The sequence below is a fragment of the Solanum verrucosum genome, unplaced genomic scaffold (assembly GCF_900185275.1).
Source record: "Solanum verrucosum unplaced genomic scaffold, falcon-dt-bn FXZP01000198.1, whole genome shotgun sequence".
Lineage (NCBI taxonomy): Eukaryota > Viridiplantae > Streptophyta > Magnoliopsida > Solanales > Solanaceae > Solanum > Solanum verrucosum.
The window spans coordinates 2,188,576-2,209,897 of NW_026020173.1; the positions used below are offsets into that span (position 1 = coordinate 2,188,576).

At 38.0% G+C, this 21,322-nt stretch overlaps 1 protein-coding gene across 1 annotated transcript in view; it reads left to right on the forward strand.

Moving 5' to 3' along the window:
- The window catches only part of LOC125828795 (chloride channel protein CLC-c-like), a 1,181,495-nt gene that overhangs the window by 156,509 nt on the left and 1,003,664 nt on the right, over positions 1-21,322 (forward strand). The window lies entirely within an intron of this gene.

The following is a 21,322-nucleotide window of genomic DNA, read 5'->3' on the forward strand; positions in this document are numbered from 1 at the left end:
ATGAACTGAGTGTTAAACTAAATAAAGATTAAGAAATTTGAGTGGTAAAATATAAGAACTAGAGCACAAAAGAGTTATATTTCAGAATTTTTGGCACTTTATCATGGACAAATGTATTACAAGTGAAAAAATGAGATCCCTTCTACTTTCATGCAAGGTCAAAAGCTTATGGTTATTATCACAAAAAGGTTACTATATACCCGAGGGAAAAAACTATTTTTATCCGTACTTCAATTGAGCCACTTGTCTAAGATTTTGCTGTAGGCTCAAGATAAATTTTTATCATATTGGAGACTAGTGCAATTATCCCCTGATGTGATGGAGGGCTTTACCCCAGAAGAAAATCTAGCGTTAGGTGTGTGGGAGTGTACCTTCCTATGTAATATTTTCTTTTTCCGGCTATTACGCCCTCCTCCCCCGGCTTGATACCCCTAGAGGGGCTCCAACTAGAGTGATGCTTTTACCTGTTGAACAGTGTTTTACCCATACAATATAGACTTTATTGGAGAGAGATGATGGGAAAGCTAGTGCGGAGGCCTTAGCTGAGCGGTAAGGTATTGAGGAGTTGATAGTGCATGCTACATTGGACAGATCACGCTATAGACCTCCACAATTGGCACTAGTAGGGTCTGTCCTTCAAAATCCATTATTCCACCTCTTAATGCGTCGGACACTGATTCCCAAGATGATGTAACTCCCTCCGAGCCACGGGATCAGAGTTCTTCAGAGGCATATTATGTCAACGGGACCTATTATTCATCTCACTCCATTACTGTAATATTGTTTCTAGCATTGAGGGCACTACAAGTTACTTTTTAGTGGGGGTGAGGAACATGTGCATATGCTTTCTTTTGATTGTATTTTGTTTATTTCAGTTGTATTTTGATATTTTAGTATTTTGGTTTTATTATATTTGGTTTGTTGTTGGTTTCATTTCATCTCTTTATCAATTTCCCGTAAATTTTGAAGTATGTTGCTTGTGTTTTAAATTTTGATATTTGAGGATAGATTTTATCCAATATCGATGTCTTGGATAGTGCTATTGATGAGAGATGTATTTTGTGTTTGGTGTTGCAAGAAGAAATCGGTGTTGCTCTACTTCTGAATGATCTTTTAGGTTTTTGTGTTGACTAACTGGCTATTGATGTGAACCTTGCAATGAACATTGCACGCAATCTTCTTAATTTTATAGAGTTGTATTAAATGATTGTGTTTGAAGTGCCATGTGTGGTGAGATCCTATTTGAAAGCACGCTTGTTGATTCCTAGAATTTTCCTTGTTAGTCTAATTATTTAGTCTTGGTGAATGTAAGACATGATCATGGGCACAAAGTTTGAGAGAGAATCAAAATGTTCATACCTTTTGTGACTACCTTGTGAGGGTGTGCAACCATCTTGGACCCATTTGAGCCTATATTGTTTGTTGTCAACCTCATTGAAATCTCTTTAACGAAATAAGACCTTAACTTCTCACCCATAAATCTTTTTCTAAGTATTGGTTTGTTTGAATAGCTAACTTCGGCCAAAAACCTAAGTTGGGGTATGGAAAGGGAGGAAAGAAAATCAAGTGAAAGAGAAGAAAGGTGAGACTCAACCTCGAAGTTTAGTGCAAAAATAAGGAACCCCTCCTTATGAAAAAATTGAGAAAATATGAAAATGGAATGAAAATGAAGATCTTGGTCAAATAAAAGGGGTTATTGATAAATTGAATTAAAAAAAAATTTGAGGATTGAGTCTCCACATGAAAAGAATAAAAAAAACTTGAGAAAAAGGTAAAGATGAGTGTAACAATGCTTTGAAAAGGTGAATTCACTGATCCAAACTGACCATACCTTTACCCTCAGTCCCATTACAAGTCTGAAAACACTTGAGATCTTGCTAAAACCGAGTTGTGTGATGATTGGAAATATGGGCAAACCTATGGAATGAAGCATGCATGTATTTCTTTTTCAGAGAGTGAGAGTAGTATTGATTTCTAACTTCTTGTTGTTGTGCTTTGTGAGAGCATGAAATTATTTTTGTTGTGAGGTCACTTGAATGCTTTTGTTGAAGCGTTGTTTTGCATTATAAGAGAGCATTAGTGAGCTTGAGCTTGGATTAATACCGGCTAGTCATCATTTGAAGTTTCTTGAGCATGATTGAGATATTGCATATGCTTGTTAGTAGTCTTGTGATGGCACTTGCATGTTAACTCACATTGAGAATTGTTGTAGACACTTGTTGAACTGTTGTGTTCTTGATTTACTTGAGGACAAGCAAGAGTTTAAGTTGGAGGTGTTGATGAGTCTGAGATTTTGACTTATTTGAGGTCCTTTTAGTTCAACAAATATTGTCCTCAATGCCTATTTATGTCCTTATCTGATGATATTTTAATGTTTACATCTATAAAGGGTAAAGGACAAGGCAATGATGAATTTATGAAAAGAGGCCAAAAATATTGAAAAAAGTATAAACTCCTCGCTGAGGATTACCTATCATAATGGGTGGATCGCCCAATAGGTCTGGATCTCGCTCAAAGTGACAATGTTCACTTCAGAAAATATTCAAGGTAGGTCAGCGATGCAACGTGTAAACGGTGATTCACCGAACTAGTTCGGAGAGCTAAAAGCTCCATCACCGAAGGTGGGAGACTTCTGAGTTAAAACGAAGACTGAATGAGCAAACAAAGGTGGTAATCAGGAATTCACTGAACGTGAAAGCCTTACTCAATCGAGTTCGCCGACTGAGGTTCAAACAAATGAAGCCTGAAACCAAGAAAGGGCAAGCTGAAGAACATAATGACGATCCAGTGAATCATGTAGGCGAGCCCTACTAATGTCGTCGATCAGGTCACACATAGAATTCCAGACTAATTTCTTGGAAAGTTATAAATAGCCCAAAGGAGAGAGAAAATGTATCTTTTATCCATTTTAGCTTTCTCCAGAGAAATAAACTTTTTTCTACTTTTCTCTTAGTTTTGCAGTTTTTGAACAATCTTGTAATTGACAATTGAGGGTTCAATTCAAAATGGGTGTTGAAGATTATTGCTAATTATCAATACTTTAATGGCTGAAAATGTCATGAGTATAATTTATTTTCTTTTTATGATGATTGGCTAAAACTCCAATTCTAAGGGTGTTAACTAGTTTTAGTGGGTCTAGTGTCTTGCTCTGTTTTTATGCTATTTATTTATGCATTTGAGCTATTTAGCATGGGGTTAATTTATGAGTTAAGGCTGAAAACTTAATCCTATCTTAGATCTTCGATTGATGCTCAAATAAGATTAATTTAAGTGGGTAAATAACTTAATACTTGAAAAATGAGTTTGATTGTTGTAGTTTGCTCAAAAGAGAAATTGTGATTTAATTCTAATTGTTAAATCTGCTCGAAAGAGAGATTTTAGTAAGGATCTGGGTCTATTTGTATTTTACATGGATGAGATCGGAAGGAGATTCTATGATCTGATGCATTGAGATAGAAAGAAGATTTGTGTCGTTGACAGTTACCTAGCCTATCCATGTTTGTCTAGCATTATTGAGCAAGCACTTGTACCCCTACTTGATGTTGATACCAACTCTCACACCCCTAGATTGTCTCTTACTTGTTTAAATCTTTGTTTTTAATTGAATTGTGATAATTGATTCCAAAATTCTTTTACTAAATTTGTGGAATCATCCACCTATTTGTCCTAATTTATACAATGAATTGATTTGCACTTTTAATTTTCTTATTCAATTCTTACGTTTAGGTCACTCCTTGTGGGATTCGATCCCGACTCTTTTGTTGGGTATTTATATTGCTAGTGCTCACTTACTCATTTAATTGTTTTTGTGAGTAATTTGAGTGTTTTAGTGTCCCATCGACATCATCATGGAAATGAGCCTGATTTTCTCTTCTTTTTTTTCTCCTTTTTATGCTCATTTGAGTATTTTACATCTTGCACATTTAACGGAACTAAAGGGTTATGCAAAACTGCAACGAACAACATATTGAGTTTCTTACTGCGATTATACTATCATGAGAAGTTCCAGATATTGAAGCATTTTGAGTGGGTAAGAACTGATTTTTTTTTGTTTTCCACTCAGTGCGTGGTACCCACATTGGAGTTCGACTAAATCTAGATTCGCGCCGGAGAATTCAGCATTGGGGTTAAAACGCTCCCTAAAAAAGATGATTCCATACCTGTTGAAAGTGGTGCCTCAAAACCTGCAGATTAGTTGCACTTTCTGCTGTATCAATATACAACTTAAAAGTAGGATTAAGTTCAAATATATTAGGCTGCAGTATTTGGCAGAATCTGATTAGTCAGTTGTAATAATTTAGGCTTTAGTTATTGGAGATAATGTTAGCTTATTTTAATCCTTTTCTTTAGCTTTTTAAGTTATGAATTTATGTATTTATATGACAATCATTATTTCAATAAAAAACAGCAACTTAACCTTGTTATCTTTTCTTTTCTTTCTTAGTCAATATCTGTTACACTCCTACAGATTGGTATTAGAGCATTACCATCTTGAGGGACCCGTGAGAAGAGAGCGAACCATATAAACCTTTCTTTGAACTACTATCTTAAATAGTGTATAGAAAATGAATTCTGAAACAAGCTTATTAACTCCACCAGTCTTCACTGGTGAGAATTATCAAGCTTGGGCAATTAGAATGACGGTTCATTTTGAAACATTGGATCTCTGGGAAACAGTAGAAGAAGATTATGAAGTAACTCCTCTCGGTGATAATCCAACAGTGAATCAGATGAAACATCACAAGGAGAATAAGACAAGGAAAGCCAAAGATAAAGCTTGCCTTTTCTTTGCAGTATCCCCTTCAATTCTTACCAGAATTATGAAAATGAAGTCTACTGCAGAAATTTGGGAGTATCTCAAAAAAAATACACAAGGTGAGATTGTTTGGTAAGGATTTTGCTGATGAAAGAATTGTTCAAAAGATTCTTGTTACACTTCCTGAGAAATATGAAGCCATAATTTCTTCTTTAGAGAATTATAAAGATCTATCAAGCATTACCTTGGAAAAACTTGTTAAAGCTTTGCAGGCACTGGAGCAAATGAGAAAAGATTGTTGAAGGTGCTTTTCAAGCTAATTCACATAACAACGAGTCAAACAAAGCAAGGAAAAAGAACAAGAAGCAGAGGCCAAGCAATAATTATAACAATCAAAGAGGAAGTCAGCCTCCCTGCCCTCATTGCAAAAATACAAATCACTCTCAACAGAAGTGTTGGTGGAGACAAGATGTCAAGTGCAACAAATGTGGTCAATTAGGCCATGTGGAGAGGGTATGCAAGTCACAACCGCAACAAGAAGAAGCTAAGGTTCCTGTAAATTAATATCAAGAAGAGCAATTTTTTGTAGCAACTTGTTTTGCTAGCAAAAGCTCTTCTGAAAGCTGGTTAATTGATAATGGATGCACAAATTATATGACAAGTGACCAAGAACTATTTAAAGATCTAGATAGAACGTTTATTTCCAAAGTGAAAATTGGAAATGTAGAATATCTCGATGCGAGAGGCAGAGGAACTATTGCAATTGAAAGCCTTACAGGTTTGAAACTTATAGTTAATGTTCTTTTTGTTCTTGATCTTGATCAAAACCTCTTAAGTGTTGGACAACTACTTGAAAATGGTTTGAAAGTGTTGTTTGAAGAAAAAACATGTGTCATCAAGCATATTGATAATAAAGAGATGTTCAAGATCAAGATGAGAGGAAAAAGTTTTCCCTTGAACCTGTTGGACGAGGAGCAAGCAATAGTTTATCCAGTTGGAAAATAACTCAGAACTATGGCACAAAAGACTCGGACATTTTCATCATGATGCTATACTCTTCATGAAAGAAAATTAACTAGCAAAAGGTCTTCCAAGCCTTGAGAAGAACCTGCCTGCTTGTGAAGCTAGTCAGTATGGGAAGCAAACAAGGTTGCCTTTTTAGAATTCATCATGAAGGGTAAAGCAGAAGTTGCAGCTTATTCACACGGATGTAGGCGGACCTCAGAAAACACCATCTTTAAAGGGTAGTAAGTACTATATTTCCTTTATTGATGAATGTACCAGATATTGTTGGATTTATTTTTTGAATTATAAATCTAAGGTCGCTGATGTATTCTGGAAATACAAGGCTTTTGTGGAAAATTAGAGTGGTTGCAGAATTCAGGTGATAAGAACAGATAATGGAATCGAGTATGTTTCAGAAAAATTCAACAAGTTTTGTAATGAAGCGGGAATTGAGCATCAGCTAACAACACCCTATACTCCTCAATAAAACGGAGTAATGGAGATGAAAAGGTGTTTGCTCCATCAAAAAGGCCTGCCAATTTTTTTTTGGACTGAAGCTGCAAATACTGCAATATTTATGCTAAACAGATTGCCAACTAAGGCCTTGCAAAAGAAGACACCATTTGAGGCTTGTTTTGGTTACAAACCTTTGGTAACAAATATGAAAATATTTGGTTGTCTTTGTTTTTCTTATGTACCTCAGGTGAAAAGAGATAAGTTGGATAAAAAGGCTGAAACTAGAATCTTTGTTGGATACAACAGTCTCTCAAAAGCTTATAGGATCTATCAACCTCAAAATTACAAAATCATTGTTAACAGGGATGTCAAGTTCGTGGAAAATGACACCTGGAGCTGGAAAGATGATGAAAAGAAAAAAATCTAGAATCTCTAGATGAAGATGCTGATGATGTACATGTTAGAGGCACAAGAACACTTTCTGATATTTATCAAAAGTGTAATGTTGCAATTGTAGAACCAGGAGGATTTATAGAGGCTGCTAAAGATGAAAAATGGAGATATCCAATGCAGGAGGAGCTCAAAATGATAGAAAGGAACAACACATGGGAGTTGGTAGACAAAACATTTCTAGATCAAGCTTTATTTCTTGAGGGAGGTGCAAAAGAATGGACACATAGACTTGGTGCACTGCAAAACTGATTTTCAGACTGCTGATATTTTAACTAAGGCCCTACTTAGATAAAGATTTGAATTTCTCAGAAAAAAAAACTTGGGATTGTTGCTCTTGAGTCAAGGAGGAGTGTTGAAAGTGGTGCCTGAAGAGTCTGAGATTTGGACTCATTTAGAGCTTTGTTTAGATAGATTTAGTGTCCTCAAATGCTTAATTTGTGCCAATAACTGATGTTAAATGCTTGATTTTTAGGAATATGAATTGAGGAACAAAGCAAGGACACTAACAGTAAAAAAAAAACAAAATAGGTTGAAGAAATGAAGATGGGGAGTCTGAGGATCGCTAAGAGCATTCAGCGTATCGCCGAGTGGCTCATCAGACCGCCTAAAGTTCCAGTGTTCCAAGCTCTGAAGGAAAGAACCAAGTCATTGACGAAAAGAAGCAGTCGGCGAATCGCTGAGTGATTCCGCGAAGCCAAGACAATCTCCTAAAGTTACAGACCTTGAGGAGGCTGAATGCCAAGGCGAAAGGGCAATGGAAGAGACCAAAATGCGGCTCCTGACTTACTTCATCAAATGGGCATTTGTAGCTTATTTTTGGTGACTATGAATACATTTTGAACATTTAGTTTAGTATCTTTTGATAGTATCAAGTAATCTTAAGACATCTTTAGACAGTTTTCTCTAGAGTTTTCTTTAGCTTTGAAGGATTGAAGAAATTCACTTTTGAGAAATTGGAAGTGGGTCTTTGATATTCATCAAATTGGAGCATTGTAAAGACGAAATCACTCTTACCCAGTTGATGGATAATCAATTTGGTAATTGTTTTTACCTTTTTATAATGTCTAGCTAAAACCCCAATTCTTGGGGTGTGATCATGTGATTATGGGCTGATTTAGTTTATGGGTATTGCTAATTGTTAGTTTAAATGCTATTTCAAAGCGAGTTTAATCATTAATTGTGGTTTAATTTAAGAATTGTAGTTGCAAATGCAGTTCTACTTTTGTGTTCTTGGCTTGCTCGAGAGAAAGGTTTAGAACTAAGGTTTTTGATTGATGGTTTGTGGGTATTGGGTTGATCTGGGTTTAACTCGAGAGAGTAAATCCTTAACCCAATCCCACACATTTAGCTCAAAAGAGCGGATGAATTAAGGTGTGGGCTGCTCTTAATTTACATGCTTTTTGATGTTCGAGAGAAATCACTTGATTCGGGGTAATTGTTCGAGAGAAAATTAACTCCCTTATAGCCTAACGTACTCAGTAATATCTAGCTATTTACTAATAGTTGCAATTACCCATATGTCTATAATTTCATATAATCAATCACATCCCAAGAATTCGTCTCATTATTGTTAATTCCTAGTGTTTGTGACTGATTTTAGTTGATAACTAAAACAAAAACACCCCATCTGACATTCGTGTTACCCCTTTACTTGATTATGCCTTTAATCGATAATTTCTATTCCTATGGGTGATTAGACTACATTCATACTTTCTAATTGAATCTGAAACACGTTCCGCTCCCTGTGGGATTCGACAACCCATTTAGTTGGGTTTTATACTGATTTACAATTGTTGAACACCTAGAATTGGATGAGGTGTGCATGAAATGTTAAATCAAAATGGCGCCGCTGCCGGGGAGTGGTGTTGTTTGAAATTCTTTTGGTTAAGTTGAATTGTATTCTTGTTAGTCATAGTTGAATCAACTTATTTTTAGTTTTGATTTTTGTGTTGCTTGTTAAAACAAAGGAGGAAATGAGTGTCAACGGAAGTAATGGTAGCCAAGTGGGCTACCCTCCTTCGAAGATTTCAAGCGCTTGGAGGGTGAGCCAATCCATGAGACGTGGCTTAGGTTTAAGAAACTATTGTTGTAGTGCCCAACTCATGGAATCCCATATAAGATGTTGCTGGAATGTTTCTATAGGGGTCTTTATTCTATGAATAGAGGATTGGCTGATCAATTTTCTCCGGGTGGTATAGTGCGGCAATCATATGCAACAACATCCCTACTCCTCGATCGCATGAACAAGATCAACAAGGATCCAGATAGGGACCAGAACTTGGCCAAAATAATGTCCCAGCTAGATATTTTGGCCTAAAATGTTGAGGAATTTGAAGTGCTGCACAAAAACGAAGTAGACTTCCTAGCAACTCAAAGAGGAAGTCAATGTGCAAACCACTTAAGTCTAAGTGGTAACCAAGGTCGGAATAGAGGGGGTGGGGGAAACATAGGTACATTCCCCCCATGAGCTCCAAAAGCCTAAGGATAATGAGGGTGGTCAAATAGAAGATATACTCTTACGTATTCTCAACAAATTTGAAGGATACGACAGAGTATTGAAAGAGATAAAAGAGAATGTCTCAACCCTTAATCGGATGGTGACCTCTCATTCCATCTCGATTATGCAACTGGAGACCCAATTGGGTTAGATTTCATACCATCTCAACCCAAGACACAAAGAGGGGTTGCCTAGTGTTACTATGGCAAACTCCAAGAATGAAGCTTAAATGGATACTTGCATCGTGAAACGACGTTAACTAAGGTGCTTCTTAGGAGGCAACCCAAGTTTTTAATGCTTTGTGTTTGTTTTTGGAATAACAGGTGTTGATTGTGCAGGTTAAAGTGTGCAATGTGTTTGAAAAATACAGGTTGGCGAGCCAAGAGTCCAGTTGGTGACTTGCCGAAGAGGTCGGCGAGCCCGACTTGGACCGCCGTTGGACTCACAAAAATCATAAGTGAGATTCTGTAAAACTCGGCGGACCCATGGACAAGTCGGTGAGCCTGACTTTGTCTGCCGTTCGGACCCCCAAATCAACTGGAGGTCCTATAAACTAAGTGAGGTAAGTTACCACTCGGCGCATCGCCGAGTGGTTCGGTGAGGATGACTAATACCACCGAATGGGCCTCGAGATGAAAGGTTTTAAAAGGCCAAAGGTTTAAAATTCCAAAATCTTTTATATTCCCTCATTTTTAGCCCCATACACTCACACCCGCACTTCATATTTCCCATATTTTTGTTATTGTACTTGTTTTTACTTTTGATCTCGTGCTCAGAGTTGGATTTCATTGCTGCCTAGCATTTTAAATTCCTATTTTGGCTAAAAGGTTGGTTTTTCGAACCTCGAACTCTTGAATAGCGGTTGATTTTGAATGCACTTGTTTGAATCTTGTTGTTGTGTGCTGGGCCTGTACTGAAATCGTAATGTTGTGCTAGTTTGCCTATCGTAGTTTCGTAATTGTGCTTAATTGCCTAAATTGTTGATTTCCCGAGTTTCGTGCTTTAAAATTGATTATAATTTGTTGGGTTGCGTTAAATTGTTGTTGGGTCTAGTCAGGTGAAGTCTGAGTAACCCTAATTGTGCTAAATGACATACTTTTCCCAATGATGGAGCATATGACATCATTCTTAAGGGCAAAAGTCGTCAAATGGACAATTTGGGCCATGGATCGAATGGGTCTGGGATTAATTGCATAAGTGCGTTGTTTGATTTTGTTTTCGGCGGCTGCGGGCTTGAATTTGGGAAACGGGGTTGAAATCTGGCATGTTGGGCAATTCGGCGAGCTGGGTCGAGCTCGCTGAACCGTTCGGTGGTTCGCCAATGTCCCCTGTCATCGCCCTTAATTTCATGTTTTGGCTAGATCAGAGTCTATAACTTTCGGAGGGAAGCCTGAGCTCGCCGAGTGGTATCGGTGAATCATCGAAGGGCCTTGTACTTCGCCGACCAGCCATTTTTCTGGGAAATTTTCAAGCTACTTCTTTTGGCAAGCCCGATTTAGCTCTCCAAAGAGACTCGACGATTCGCTGATTGGTTCGGCGAGTTTTTCTACAACCTATATTCTGCATTTTTCTTGAATTATTTCTAACTTTTTCCAATGTGTTGTGCAGATATAGCTAAGACCAACTAGGACGAGAGTGATATGCCGCCCTGCAAACGAGCATGGGGAATCGTCATTAATAAGGGAGCAGTTGCTTCTTCCAGAAAGGAAAAACAAGCACCTGCAAAGGGAGGCAAGGGAAAGGGAAAAGCGCCCGTATCTGATAGACCAGAGCACAACTCCAACAGTGATAGGGACTCTTTCCATTTCAGGCCTCATTCTTCGAGCCTTAGAATGACCAGCCACTACAGACCCGGCGAACTGAGATTCGACCTTGAGCTCGTCAAAATTCGTCTAAGATCCCGGAGTCTACCCCTCCTACTGATGACACAGTGCCAGCTCCGGCACAGGCGGTGGTTCCAGCACCACCAATTCAGGGTCTTCCTCCCCGGCTAATCAACAGGCTAAATGCCGAGGGACTAAAGACCATTCTCGAGGAAAAGAGATTGTCCACGGATGGTGTAGTGGACAAGTACTCCAATGTGTGGGACACTCTCCGGTTCCACATGTTTGAGAAGTTTAACAGGCCCCGTGGCTCCTATATTCCTACATGGGTTCAGGAGTTTTACACAACATACCTTGACCTTGTACCAAAGGGAAAGAAGAAGGCCAGCGCTTTTCGATAGGTAGAGTCCGTCATGGTCCGGGGGAAAGAAGTGAGTTGCAGTGGTAATTATATCAATGTTCTATTTGATAGAGGGTCAATTTTTTACTACCGGAGTTTGGCTACCACTGTGACACCCTTGGATGACCTAAAGGGTTGGCTTACTCCTCTCATTTCTGACACCACCCCGAGGTGGATTGAGGCAGAAGCTCCGATTGAGAAGAAGGACTTGATCATCGCCGCTCGGTATTGGTTCAGGTTCATTAGAAGCTCCATCATTCCTTCACAGAATGAGTCTATCCTCCGCCACCCAAAGGCGGCATGTCTCGGATCAATCATATCTCGAAAAAGCATCGACTTGGGGCTAATCATAGAGCAGGAGATGGCCAAGAGGGCCAAGCAGTGCTAGATATTCCTTTCATTCCCCGTACTTATTACAGAGCTATGTCGGCAGGCTGGAGTTCCTCATGACGAGAAGAGAGACATTGAGGTCACACCTATATCCTTCACAGACATCCGGCGCATAAAGGCTGAGTATACACGGGATGAGGCAGATAAGAGGAGAGTAGCTCCGGTGGATGCATCCCCGAAGGTTGATGTTGCGTCCATACCTGCAGAGGAATATTTGCCTACTCCGGGCCTTCAAGTACAACCGTTTCCACTCCTTCCCATGCCTCCGATTCCTCTATTTCCCAGCCTACTAGGATCACTCAGGCCATGCTCCTCAACATGTGCACCTAGCCCATTCTGTCGATGTGCGGGCTTCCCCGCTAGAGGCCGAGGTGCCTTGGATGATTGAGCGAGCCATCTTAGCTGCGTTGACACCCCTCCAGATATCTATTGATTCTCTCACAATAAGAGTAGAGACTTGTGAGAGTCGACATGGGGTTACTTTCGAGGTGACGACTTTAAAAGCTGAGGTTTCAGATTTGAGGAATGATGTGGACTATCTGAAGTCCACAGACTTCACTTCTCTCTTTGAGTCAGCTGAGGCTCAGGATGTCCCATCCAGTTCTAAGATGCCTCCGGTTACCATCAGATATGTGCCTACGGATGATGTGGCAACTCATGAGTCAAAGACAGAGACAGATGATGAGTAGCTTGATGCTCAGGAAGCAACCATCTATGAGGACCTGCCTGATTTAGAGGAGACGATTGTAAAGTCAGACATTCCGACATCACTGACATAGACGTCCATGGCAGGCTCTAGTGGAGCCAGTGTTGCTATTACACCGGGCACAGATGCCCAAGACCAGAGTGTGATCCTGGGCATTGATTCCCCAATAGATGGAGCGACTGTGTAGACCAAGATCTTTCTTTACCTCCCTCTATGTTGCTTTTATTGATTTTGGTTGTTTTTGTTGCATTTGAGGACAACTGTTTTTCTTTTGTGGGTGGGGTGAGGTATTTCCATACCTACCTCTTGTGACTATATTTTGTATATATATTGGGTTTTGTGTTTTAATTGTGTTTTGATTCTATCTTGTGGATGTTTGAGCTTGTAGCTCCTTGTTTTTGAATAAAAATGGTTTCTAACCAATTCTGAAAAATTTGCCACCTTTTATGTTTTTGATTATGGCTGTTCTTGTGCAAATTTGAGTATCAATTATGATTAATACCGATGACTTGAATAGTGCTCTTAATCGAACAAAAATAAATGCGCGGCAACGATGAGGCCAAATGAAGTTGCATAGACAATGCGTGAACTTTTTGCATCTTGTTGCGACTAACCAATTATCGAATGAGTCTCTTGTGATGAGCATTGCACACTAGCGAAAGTGTTGAGTCTCGTTTGATATTAGTGCTAATGCCTTGTTTGATGAGCTTACTTTGAACCTTGTGTGATGACGCCTAGAATTTGCCCTGTTGGTCCGGTTGACTAAGTGATGCAAGCTCTTGAAATGATCTTAAGCAACAATTTTGAAGAGTGAAACAATTTGAAAATATATATAACTCTTTTGTGGACAACCTTGTGAGGGATGTGAACCTTGCTTGAACCCTCCTTTGAGCCTTATCCTTTTCTTGGAAGAAACTTGAGCAATAAAGTCCCCTTGATCTATGGTTTTGAAAAATATGGAACCCCTCCATATGGAAAAATAGAGAGAGAAAGCAAAAGGAAAAGAATGAAAAAGTTGTGAAATAAAGATGTGAAAATTGCAAAAAGAAATGGGGGCATCCGATAGTCCATGTGAATGTGAACAATGGGGTGAATTTTGAGCATGATTAAAATGTTGAAGAAAAGGAAGAAAGTGATGTTCAGACCATATTTCATCAGGGTAGCAACTACTGAGCCTAAATGGCCATACCTTTACACTCAACCCCGTTACAAGCCTTGAAAGACCTTTGTGATCTTAAGTGGGCTGAAACGAGTTTTGATTGGAAAATAAGGGCAAACCTTTGGGTGAAGTCATGCATGTGTTCATCTTTGTGAGTGTGAGAGTTGTATGTGATTCTGAAACTATAAATTGTTGAAGAATTATGTGTGAATATGAAATCATCTTTGTTGTGAGGGCATTTAAGTACATTTGTTAAGCTTGAACTTGCATTTGAAGAAAGTATTGTGAACTTGAGCATCTTTGATAATGGTAAGTCACAACTTGAATCTTTGAGTGCACAATTGATCTTTGCATGAGTAAATTGAGTCTTGTTGTGTGCATTCACGATTGAGTCTTTTGTAGCACTGTTTGAGACATCCTTTTTGAACGGTTGAACTTGAGTCTTACTTGCGGACAAGCAAAAGTTTAAGTTAGGGGTGTTGATGAGTCCAAGATTTAGACTCATTTAGGGCTTTGTTTAGATAGATTTAGTGTCCTCAAATGCTTAATTTATGCCAATAACTGATGTTAAATCCTTGATTTTCAGGAATATGGATTGCGGAACAAAGCAATGACACTAACGGGCAAAAATGAACAAAACAGGCTGAAGAAATGAAGATAGGCGATCCGGAGGATTGCCAAGAGCACTCGGCGTGTCACCAAATGGCTCATCATACTGCATAAAGTTCCAGTGTGCCAAGCTTTGAAGGAAATAACCAAGTCATTGACAAAAAAGAGCAGTCGGCGGATTGCCGAGTGATTCCATGAAGCCAAGATAGATTGCCCAAATTTACAAACCTTGAGGATGCTGAATGCCAAGGCGAAAGGGCGATGGAAGAGACCAAAGGGCGGCTCGCCGAGTGGTTCGGCGAGCACGACTTACTTCGCCAAATGGGCTTTCGTAGCTTATTTTCAGTGACTTTAAATACGTTTTTGAACATTTAGTTTAGTATCTTTTGATAGTATCAAGTAATCTTAAGACATTTTTAGACAGTTTTCTCTGGAGTTTTCTTTAGCTATGAAGGATTGAAGAAATTCACTTTTGAGAAATTGGAAGTGGGTCTTTGAGATTCATCAAATTGGAGCATTGTAAAGACGAAATCACTCTTACCCAGTTGATGGATAATCAATTTGGTAATTGTTTTTACCTTTTTATAATGTCTAGCTAAAACCCCAATTCTTGGGGTGTGATCATGTGATTATGGGCTGATTTAGTTTATGGGTATTGCTAATTGTTAGTTTAAATGTTATTTAAAAGTGAGTTTAATCATTAATTGTGGTTTAATTTAAGAATTGTAGTTGCAAATGCAGTTCTACTTTTGTGTTCTTGGATTGCGAGAGAGAGAGGTTTTAGAACTAAAGATTTTGATTGATGGTTTATGGGTATTGGGTTGATCTGGGTTTAGCTCGAGAGAGTAAATCCTAAACCTAATCCCACACATTTAGCTCGAAAGAGTGAATGGATTAAGGTGTGGGCTGCTCTTAATTTGCATGCTTGTTGATGTTCTAGAGAAATCACTTGATTCGGGGTAATTGTTCGAGAGAAAATTACCTCCTTTATAGCCTAACCTACTCACTAATATCTAGCTATTTACTAATAGTTGCAATTACCCATATGTCAATATTTACCTATAATCAATCACATCCCAAGAATCCGTCTCATTATTGTTAATTCCTAGTGTTTGTGACTGATTTTAGTTGATAACTAAAACCAAAAGCCCCCATCTGACATTCGTGTCACCCCTTTACTTGATTATGTCTTTAATCGATAAGTTCTATTCCTATGGGTGATTAGACTACACCCCCCATCTGACATTCGTGTCACCCCTTTACTTGATTATGTCTTTAATCGATAATTTCTATTCCTATGGGTGATTAGACTACATTCATACTTTCTAATTGAATCTGAAACACGTACCGCTCCCTGTGGGATTCGATCCCAACCATTTAGTTGGGTTTTATACTGATTTACGATCGTTGAACACCTAGAATTAGATGAGGTGTGATTGAAACGTTAAATCAGTGCCTCAAAACCTGGAGATTAGTTCCACTTTCTGTTGTATCAATATACACCTTAAAAGTAGGATTACATTCAGATATATTAGGCTGCAGTATTATGCAGAATCTGATTAGTCAGTTGCAATATTTTAGGATTTAGTTATTGGAGATAATGTTAGCTTATTTTACTTCTTTTTTTTTTTAGCTTTTTTAAGTTATGAATTCATGTATTTATATGACAGTCATTATCTCAATAAAAAACAACAACTTAACCCTGTTGTCCTTTCTTTTCTTTCTTAGTCATTGTTACACTCCTACAATACCCAAGTGAACTCGAACCCGAGACATCTGGTTAAAGATGAAGGAGTACTAACTTACTCCACAACAAGAACTGGTGACCTAACAAATATTAGAAGCAATAGATGGAAATAATATCACCAATGTATATTTCCATACACGACTCCAAACTACATTTCAGAAGAAAAAAAACATGTGAGTGCGAATGAAGTTATATTTGTGAAATAGGGGTTAAAGGTGAGTGGATTAGGTTCAATCAAAACTCTTTCATTTTTCATCTAGGACCAAGAAACACAACTCCAACTAGACTGATGTTTTTACCTATTGAAACAAAGTTTTACCCGTACAATATAGACTTTATTAGAGAGAGAAACAACGAGGGGCGATCAATGTATTCTCCCGAAGAGTAGATAGTAGATTAAACAGCGAAGGTGAGCAATGTATCAGAATCACTACTAAGTCATCATATACAAAGTGATTTTCTCCTGAGGCATACTAGTAGTAATAATAATTATTGTTGTAGGCTTGTCTCAATCTTCACTTTATGAGCTAACTGTTCAAGTTAAGTTAGGCGTGTTACAGAATCACCACAGATTTGTATATGATTGTGTATATATTAGTGATTGTGTATATATTAGCATAAATTTATAGGGATTTGGCTATCTAGTTACCATAGTTAACTTAGTCTCCTTATGTATTTATACCATTGTATTCGTTGAGTAATAAGACAAGTTATTCTTCCTACCTTATTAGTTATATGGTATTAGAGACAAGCTTATGATTCGCCCGTATTGGGTCTCCTTGATATGTTTTGGTTGCTTTGTGGTGGTTTCAGATCATATAACCACGTTTGACGAAGGGAAAATTTATTTTGAGACCAGATTTTGCTGCTACTTTGTTGGTCAAGTTTGAGTTTCTTATATGTTGTTCTGTTTCTATGTTTCTAAAGTAATATTTAGGAGGCTGCCTGTGTTAGAAACTATCCTTGGTGGACTCCCTATTCAGATTAAATTATGACTTATTTGGGTCTTCTTCCTTCGTTACAATTTGAGACTTGTTGGGTTTTTGTTAGTTCTCTGAGTTTGTTTGACTGGATTCAGATTTGCTTGATTCTTTGATTTGTTTCGAGTGATTCACTGGATTGGAGTTTTATTTCTGTCCAACAGAGACTTGGTTTGGATAATTCCAGCTTTGGACAATTTTCTATCAATTTATTTTGATATTGTGAGTTAGGGAAATAACTGCTGCTAGTTCAATATCTGATAAAATGATTTTGGTTTCCGCTGAAGAATTTTCTGAATTCTCTCAATATCAGAAATCATTGAAGGAATCCATTTTAGTTAATGTTTTTACTGAGTCAACTAAAACATGTCTTATGACCTCTTCAAATAAATGGGTCATTGATTCAGGTGCCACAAATCACATGATAGGTAATTCTAATAATTTTTCTAGCTTTCAATCACACAAAGCACCATCTCCAGTTACTGTAGCTGATGGATCAACTTGTAATAGTATTGGATATGGGACTATTAAACCAACCTCCTCTATTACCCTATCGTTTGTACTTAGTATACCAAAGTTGGCTTTTAATTTGATTTCTATAACCAAAGTTACTAGAGATCTTAATTGTTATATTTCGTTCTTTCCCGATCATTTTTTGTTTCGTGATCTTAAGACAAATCAGGTTATTGGTAAATGACATGTAGTACATCCTTGATGAATGGGAGTATCGGTTTGTTGCATGCTCTAGTGTTGTGTCTCCATTTGAAGCACATTGTCGATTGGGACATCCTTCTCTACCTCTGTTAAAGAAGTTTTGTCCTCAGTTCCATAATATTCCTTTATTGGAATATGAATCTTGTCGATTGCAAAACATCATCGCAGGCTTTTGAGTTAGTTCATTCTGATGTTTGGGGACCGTGTCTTGTTGTTTCCAAAACTGGGCATAAGTATTTTGTCACTTTTGTGGATGATTTCTCATGGATGACTTGGATTTATTTTATGAAGAGTCGTTCTGAAGTGTTTACTCACTTTTGTGCCTTCTATGCTTAAGTTAAGACTCAGTTCAATGCTTCGGTACGTATTTAAGAAGTGACAATGCCAAAGAATATATGTTAGAACTGTTTCAGACATACATGAGAAAACATGGTATTCTACACCAGTCTTCATGTCTTGATACACCCCCTCAAAATGGAGTTGCTGAGAGGAAGAATAGGCATCTACTTTAGACAGCTCAGACACTTTTGTTCCAAATGAAGGTTCCTAAACAGTTTTGGGCAGATGCGGTCTCCACGACTTGTTTTTTGATTAATCGCATGACATCTACTGTGCTTGTTGGTAACAGGCCTTACACTGTTCTTTTTCCAAACAAGTCACTATTTCATGTTAAACCCAAGATATTTGAAAGCACATGCTATGTTCGAGATGTTCGACCATTTATTACCAAGTTATATCCCAAGGCATGGAAGTGTATTTTTCTAGGCTATTCTCGCCTTCAAAAAGGGTATCGATGTTATTCTACTCAACTTGGGAAATATCTTGTGTCAAGTGATGTGGTATTTTCAGAGACTACACCGTTCTTTTATGTACCTCCCAGTTCTACAAGCCAAGAGGAGAAAGATGAGTGGTTAGTGTATCAAGTCACTAGTGTTTCAACAGCACAATCAGATTTTGTTTCTCCAACTCCCAATTCTTCTATGGATCATCACTCACCCATTGTACCTTCCGTGCCTTCCCCATCTGCACTAGCAAGACCACCAATTGTTCAAGTTTACTCTAGGAGGCGAGAGACCAATGATTCTTGTCATGCACCAATTTCGTCATCATCTGACCCTCCTCTGTCTGCTCCTCCAGAAAACCTTGATCTCCCTATTGCCCTTCACAAAGGTACACGTGCCTACAAATCTACATATTCCATTGCTAATTTTGTTTTCTATGATCGCTTATCCTCTACTTCTAGATCTTTGATTGCTTCTATAGACTCCGTCTCTGTACCCAAAACAGTGAATAAGGCTTTGAATCATCCCGGATGGTCTAATGCAATGCTTGATGAAATACATGCCTTAGAGGAGAACCACACGTGGGATTTGGTGGATATACCTAAGGTAAAGAAACCAGTGGGATGTAAGTGGGTCTTCACAATTAAAGTTAATCCAGATGGTTCCATATCAAGACTCAAGGCTAGACTTGTGGCTAAAGGGTATGCTCAGACATATGGAGTAGATTATTCTGACACATTCTCCCCGGTTGCCAAACTCACTTCTATTCGCTTGTTCATTTCTTTAGCTGCTTCTGAGAATTGGCCTTTGCATCAGTTGGATATCAAGAATGCATTTTTACATGGTGATCTTCAAGAGGAAGTGTATATGGAGCAACCACCAGGTTTTGTTGCTCAGGGGGAGTATGAGAGAGTCTGTCATTTGAAAAAGTCTTTGTACGGCTTGAAGCAAAGTCCTCAGGCTTGGTTTGGTAAGTTCAATGAGGTAGTTTAGGATTTTAGGTTAAAAATGAGCAAATGTGATCACTCTGTCTTGTACCGACAATCAACAACTGGCATTATTCTCCTTGTTGTATATGTTGATGACATTGTCATTACAGGAAGTGATTATGTGGAGATCTCTTCCCTCAAGTCTTTCCTACATACTAGGTTTCATACAAAGGATTTAGGCAGTTGAAGTACTTTTTGGGAGTAGAAGTAAATAGAAGCAAGAAGGGAATTTTTTGTCTCAGAGAAAGTATATTCTTGACCTACTTAGAGACACAGGAAAATTGGCAGCAAAACCTTGTAGTACTCCAATGGTTCCCAATGTGAATCTTTTGGAAGATGATGGTGATCCTTTTGATGATCTAAAAAAATACAGAAGGTTAGTTGGGAAGTTAAACTATCTTACTGTGACTCGTCCAGATATTGCTTTTGCCGTAAGTGTTGTTAGCCAGTGCCTACGACCAAACATTGGGAAGCTTTGGAACAAATTCTATGTTACTTAAAAGGTGCTCCTGGATTTGGTATATTGTATACCAATCAGAGTCATACTCGTATTGAGTGCTTTGCAGATGCTGACTATGTCGGATCCAAGATTGATAGAAGATCGACAACAGGTTATTGTATCTTTGTTGGAGGGAACCTAGTTTCATGAGGAGTAAGAAGCAAAGTGTTGTATCTCGATATATTGCCGAATCTGAGTATAGAGCTATGTCACAGTCTACGTGTGAGATTATGTGGATACATCATGTTTTAACGGAAATTGGTCTAAAGAAACATAAACCAACAAAAATCTGGTGTGATAATCAAGTTGCTCTTCATATTGCCTCAAATCCAGTGTATCATGAAAGAACTAAACATATTGAAGTTGATTGTCATTTTATTCGTGAGAAGATTCTGGAAAATCTGATTTCCACTGGCTACGTGAAGACAGGAGAGCAACTAGTTGATTTATTCACAAAAGCATTGACTAGAACTCGAGTTGATTATCTTTGTAACAGGCTGGGCATGGTCAATATCTATTCTCCAGCTTGAGGGGGAGTGTTACAGAATCACTACAGATTTGTATATGATTGTGTATATATTAGTGATTGTGTATATATTAGCATAGCTGATTTATAGGGATTTGGCTATCTAGTTACCATAGTTAACTTAGTCTCCTTATGTATTTATACCATTGTATTCGTTGAGTAATAAGATAAGTTATTCAAGTTATTCTTCCTACCTTATTAGTTACAAGGCGCAAATTTCATTTTAAAAGGTAGAATTAATTTTTACCTGGAAGAAGAAAGTAAAAGTGTTTAGTGGGTTCCTGGCCAGTCCTCCTCAGAAAACATAGTTGTGGACCTTTTATAGTGATAATGATCTTGAATATGATAGACTGATATAGCTAACTTTCACACGATTTTGGCCCAATTCTGATAGAGAAAATAGCATTTGTATCCAGAGACTGCATCAATTTGGTGGCTTTAATTGGAGATTATCTTTCTTCAATCTTGACTAGTAGGTGTCCTTTTTAGTGTGGGGTTGTTCATCCCTTTTATTGTGATGGAAAGTGCTATATTTGCATGTAGTCCATGCTTCCAAGTACTTATTGTTAATGAACCTAATTATGAACTTATGTTATATACGGATTTTGTTATGGATACGTATCAGATACAAGTTCGCGCAAGTATGGTATGCAAAATACTTTGAAAGATCCGCTTGAGGTATGTGAAAGATGTACATAACATAGTCTAAAAGAAACAGCTATAACATATATAGTTTAGTCCCTATAGGGAGTGGAAATGACTTAAAGACTGTCAAAAGTTAAAACTATCTCCATCAGCAGGAGACAAGGATAGACAACCATTTAAGGAATT